Source organism: Triticum urartu, chromosome 7, assembly GCF_003073215.2.
Source record: "Triticum urartu cultivar G1812 chromosome 7, Tu2.1, whole genome shotgun sequence".
In the NCBI taxonomy this organism is placed as follows: domain Eukaryota; kingdom Viridiplantae; phylum Streptophyta; class Magnoliopsida; order Poales; family Poaceae; genus Triticum; species Triticum urartu.
In genome coordinates, this window is record NC_053028.1 from 139,181,537 (window position 1) to 139,187,486 (window position 5,950).

At 41.1% G+C, this 5,950-nt stretch overlaps 1 long non-coding RNA gene across 1 annotated transcript; it reads left to right on the top strand.

Annotated features, from left to right (window-relative positions):
* Positions 1-2,604: 2,604 nt before the first annotated feature.
* On the top strand, positions 2,605-5,547 carry LOC125525109. Its single transcript, XR_007291151.1, has 3 exons — positions 2,605-3,208; positions 4,565-4,666; positions 5,262-5,547. It is a non-coding gene; the product is annotated as an uncharacterized LOC125525109 (long non-coding RNA).
* Positions 5,548-5,950: the final 403 nt, after the last annotated feature.

A 5,950-nucleotide genomic window follows, 5' to 3' on the forward strand; every position in this document is an offset into this window, starting at 1 on the left:
ACTAGCTAGGCTTACCCAAATGATCTGAAAATTGACCAGCGCATGACCATACCAAAGTAACTTACCTACACCAATTTTGAGCTCATTTCATTCATCCAATCTCTCTCACTAGTTTTCCCAAGTTTCTGTCCATAGAAGAGCATTGTAAAGGAACTACTACTTTGGCATGTCCAAATGGTATCAATTTTCTACAATGCTTTCCTATGCCCAAATAACCATCCTCCACAAAATTTCAGCTCACTCCATTCATTATTTTGAGCCCAGGTTCAACATTCATATTTTTGTCCAGCGTGGTACTTTGCAAAGCAAGTACCACCTAGGATCCTCCTTTTGAGATAAAAATTTGTGAAGACATTCTCCTTAGTAGATGATCATCCTCAGCCAAAACTCACGCCCATTGGCCATGTGCATTTCCCGTACCGCAAATCAAACACTTGGCTGCTAATTCATGTTTGAGCATCGATCGGTCTCCTCGTGAGAATCTTATGTTGTAATTTTCTTCCTAGCACCAACCTGGGGAGTGCCCAACCCACTAGACATGCCTAGGCCGCCCGAACACATGGCAACATTACGGTCACGCGGTGACCACGCGACGGGCATGCGAGTTTACGCGCTCTAGAGTTGGGGCCCTCGGCCACCGCCCAAACCTCGACGTATCGCCACCAAACCATGTATTTATGATTAAATAGGTCCTTATGTAAATAGAAATGATTTTAGGAAAAAATAAATAGCAAACTATGAGGCACCTGCAGTTCAAATTTGACCCGCTTCCAACTGAATTGGCGGAAATTTGTCTTTTTCACGAGAGGTGGATCAAAATTTTTTACACCCAACCATTTTGTCAATTGTGCATTAAATATGGCCTAGTATTTTATAAAATAATTTGGTCCAATTTTGCAACAATTATTTGGTAGTTCCTTCACACAAAAACCTCCTTTCGGGCACTCGAAAAATGGAAAATGGTTTTTTCGTCCAACGAAAATGAAAACTTCCTTAGGCAACATTGTTTGCCATTCCAATATGCACCCTTGTGCACAATATGAGATCATTTGAACAAACTATGCCATGAATGTGGCCATAAGATTGATCATTTGGCTTGAAAGCCATTGATCTCCACACGTGATAGCTCGTTTCTGAGAATACTTTTTAAAAATAATTGCCATATTACAAGTTTGTTATTTTTCCTGGGAACTTGGCCACAAATAATGACACAATGCGAAGGTTTCCCAATTTTTTGATTTTTTTTGAATTTTTTATGCAAGTTTCAAAATGCGGTCAAAACGGCGAGAATGACCGTTCCTAGCTAGTGGTTGAATCTTGGGATTTTTTTGATGTTTCTCTGATTAAATAGGTACTTATGTAACTAGAAATGATTTTTGGAAAAAATAAATAGCAAACTATGAGGCAGCTGCAGTTCAAATTTGACCCGCTTCCAACTGAATCGACGGAAATTTGTCTTTTTCACGAGAGGAGGATCAAAACTTTTCACACCCAACCATTTTGTCAATTGTGCATTAAATATGCCCTAATATTTTATAAAAATGATTTGGTCCAATTTTGCAACAAATATATGGTAGGTCCTTCACAAAAAAACCTCATTTCGGGCACTCGGAAAATGGAAAATGTATTTTCCATGCAAAGAAAATGAAAACTCCCTTAGGCAACATTGTTTGGAATTCCAAGATGCACGATTGTGCACAATATGAGATCATTTAAACAAACTATGCCATGAATGTGACCATGAGATTGAGCGTTTGGGTTGAAATCCATGAATCTTCACACATGATAGCTCATTTACGAGAACACTTTTCTAAAATAATTTCCGTATTACAAGTTTATTATTTTTCCTGGAAACTTGGTCATATATAATGACACAATGCGAAGGTTTTCCAATTTTTTGATTTTTTTTGAATTTGTTATGCCCGTTTCAAAATGTGGTCAAAACGGCGGGAATGACCGTTCCTAGCTAGTGGTTGAATCTTGGAAAACTTTTGATGTTTCTCTGATTAAATAGATACTTATGTACCTAGAAAGGATTTTTGTAAAAAATAAAGCACAAACTATGAGGCAGCTACAGTTCAAATTTGACCCGCTTCCAGCGGAATTGGCAGAAATTTGTATCCCTATTTGGCAGAAATTTGGCATTAAATATGGCCTAATACTTTATAAAAATTATTTGGTCCAATTTCACAACAAATATATGATAGGTTCTTCACAAAAAAAACTCATTTTGGGCACTCAAAAAATGATTAAAAATAGATAGAAAGATCAGAAATACATACAAATTGGTGCTCATCCATAAAATGTGGTCTAACTTGAGTGATAATTTGTGTGATGCCCTTTTGCAAAATAGTTTTGATAGTTACTTCACAAAATCCCTCAATTTTTAGTACTTAGAAACTATTTTAAATCACTGTTTTTTTAAACCAATCAAAACTCTTCCCACGGATCGATGACATGGCGCCCATCCATCCATCCATATATCCGTCCCACATCCATCCATCCATCTATCTACAGAAAAAAGAAAAAGAGATAACCCCCCGCAGCCCAAACCCTAGATCAGATCCATCCATCCCCTGCTCCCAATCTCCTCGCCGCCGCCTCCTCCTCCCCGTACCCGCCCCCCTCCCGATCCAGTCCTCTCCCACCCACCCCTGACCTCGCCGTCCTCCCTCCCCGCATCTCCCAGCCACCTCTTCGCCCGAGGAGATCGAGCGAGCGCCCGAGCGTGCCCGTCCTCGCAGCCTCCTCCCATGATTCCCCGCACCCGAGCCCCACGAGAGGAGCTCCTCCTGTGATTTTGCACGCCGCCGCCGGCGACCACCAGCCACAGCTTGCCGGAGCCAGCAGATGAGTGCCACCCTTCTTCTCTGTTCTCTTCTTCCCGTGCTCTCTTTCTTCATCCTTTTTCTCTCTCACACATCTCGATTTCTCTCTGTCTCAAACAGTGCACTCCGCCGCCATGGACCTTGCATCGCGCCGCCCTAATGCCAAGTCCCTCCTCGCCGTTCCTGCACCGCCAAGCCGAAGCCTCGCCCAAGTCCAAGCACCGCCGCTGTTTGCCTCCTCGCCATGGCCTCCCCTGCATCGTCTGCTTCGTGGACAGAGCTCCGTCTCTGTCAATGTGTCCTCCCGCCGTCTCTGTTCGCTGTCAGGCTCGATCGACTCCAGCAGCACCCCCACGGTGACGCTCCGCTTGGCACCCGAGGTATATCTCGGCTTCATCGATTTTAGATATGTTCTTGTTCCCACGAGTTAAGATGGATCTAGCGCCGTACGCAGATGCAGAGGTCTTGCGGTCTCTGTTGCTCGAGTTATCTACTGTCGTTCGAGTATATTTGCCTGCTTCCTTTTGACTGGGTTTATCGTGTATGCAGTAGTAGTCATGTCCACGCGTTCTTGTCTTGAGGCGATGGCAATTTGTTTAAAACCGCAAGGAAGCTTTGCTTTCTACAGTATCTCCTTCCTTGTTTTGTTCTGTGTAGTTCGTCTTGGTTGGTCAAAAGTAACTAATACGTTTACTCTTCTGTCGAGCGAGGCCTGAGGCAGAGCAAAGGCTTGCCGATTATTGCTTACAACGCCAAGTTGCAATTAGCTGGGATGTGTAGCGTGGCTAGCTTGTGTTGATTGGTTTTGAGATATAATTGGAAACTGATTGTGTGTCAGTACAACAAACGTGATGTTTTTTTTTTGAATAACAAACGTGCTGATGGAAGTGTCCTTTCATACGTGATTCTGATTTGCACTTCTCAGTCAGAGGCATCTCTAGTACGTGACACACTTTGGATGTGCAAACTTGGTTTTGTTTTGCATGCTTACTTGTTTAGTGAACTTGATGCCATGCTTATTTCATATAGCTAATAGTAACCTGCAAAAAATTTGTAATTGCCAAGCTTGATTTGTTCTACTTGCCTGCTCAAATCAGCTATTTTTTTTCGCATTGTCAGGGTGGTTTATAGTGTTGCCTTTCATCAAAATCTCAAGAGGCCTTCTCAAATCAGCTATTTTTTTCGCATTTGCAGTGAGCTTTAACCGGAAAATACCATTATCAGTCTTTTCGATATTGTAAGACACACCTGCATGAAATGTAAAACTAGTTACATCTTCAAACTCACCAGTAGATATAAGCTTAAAATACCATTATCAGTCTTTTCGAAATTGTAAGACACACCTGCATGAAATGGAAAACTAGTTACATCTTCAAACTCACCAGTAGATATAAGCTTAAGCTTTTTGCAGTCTCAAACAATCACACAAACAATATAAATTCAGAAACGAAGCTACATAAGATTAGCAGCATAACACTTGTGATTTAGGCTTATCAAGGAGAGGAAGGGGATATCCCTATTTACTAATGTTCCCTTCTTCCCGTGCTCTCTTTCTTCCTCCTTTTTCTCTCTCACACATCTAAGTATATGAGTAGTACATGTGCAAGCAAACATTTGAACTCAAACCCATCCATCCTTTGTACTGTACTATACTGAAGAAGTAATGTAGATGAATATACCTGCAGTTTTATTAAGTGAATGCCATGCAAACAACTAACTTGCTCTTGTCCATGTAGATGGAGTAGGAGGATGAGCAGCAGCAACAAATGAACCTGATGGTGAAGAAGCACCTGATGACCAGAACTCGTTCAAGTGCTCTTTAGTCCTTCCAAAGCAAGGTCTTGATGTCCCCCTTACAGAAAATGTTCATATATGTTCATGCATGATGCGTGTGTGCATGTTGGATGGTCACATTCTAGTGTACTAGCTAGCTAGAAGCTTGTTTTGCTACCGGATGATTGAATGTCATCTCAGTTTGTACCTCATCTAGCTCACCACCTCAAATTGCCACTGTTTGGTTAGTGTTTCCTTCTTGGTTGGCTAAACATATCTGTTTGTTTAATTAGGAGCATTAGACGCTCTCCATCGATGATTGCCTAATTTTATTCATGGTCTGCACAATATATTCATTTGATTGTCTGCTACATCTCCACTTAAATACTCATAATGCTACTGTCCAGCCTTTGTTCAATTGTACTGACTATATATCTCTTGTTGAAATTGTGCTCTTGATCTTTTGTTTAAACCTGGGACATCATGCATATCTAGCTCTTCCTTTTCAGTCTAAACCTGAGACCTCTTTTGTTTTCAGTCACACTGCTGTTTTGCTGTGCTTGATAAACCCGAGACCTCTTTCTATTGTAATATTGAAGTTGTTTGGTTCTGGCCTCAGCACTAAGTACGCTAATATTGAAGTTGTTCACTCTTTTACAGGAGCTTTGGGCCTAATTTTTTTGGAGTGTGAAGCCATGAAGCCAAGTGCGAATCAGTGAAGCCCTACTTAGCAAAGAGTTTTTTTGGTTCTGTAGTAGACTGTAAATTGTAATATTGTATCAGATTGTAAAAGACTAATGTAGTGTTATTTGATGAATTATATTTGTCCCGTCCTATTTGAAATAGTGATTATGTATGTTAAAAAGATGTGAAATGGAAACATGACCAGCGGGACCAATTTATGCCCCACTTATGAATATAATTTGAGATATTTTGAATTTTTTGACATGTGGGGCCCATGTGACTAGTGGGACTAGCTCTAAAATAAAATGATTGAAAAATAAAAAATCAATTGATGGTAAGAAGGCCACGGCCCAACAATAAAAAGGCTGCAATATTGGGCTTGGCCCATGAATCGAACCAAAAATTGACAGAAAAAAACACAAATAGGCTGAATTGTTGGGCTAGGCCCATGTAGAAAATCGAATTTGACCGGGCTGAATCTTGTGCCACGTCAGATTGCCACGCTAGATGCCTACGTGGCTTGGGGAGGTTGCTAGCGACCAAAACAGAAGGTCATAGGATCAACGACCTTTTGTTAAAGGTCGCTATAGTCAGTTTACGACGCCCAGCTTTTGACCTTCTGTTTTTGGTCAGAAAAAGGTCATAAATAGAAATTTGTGACCATT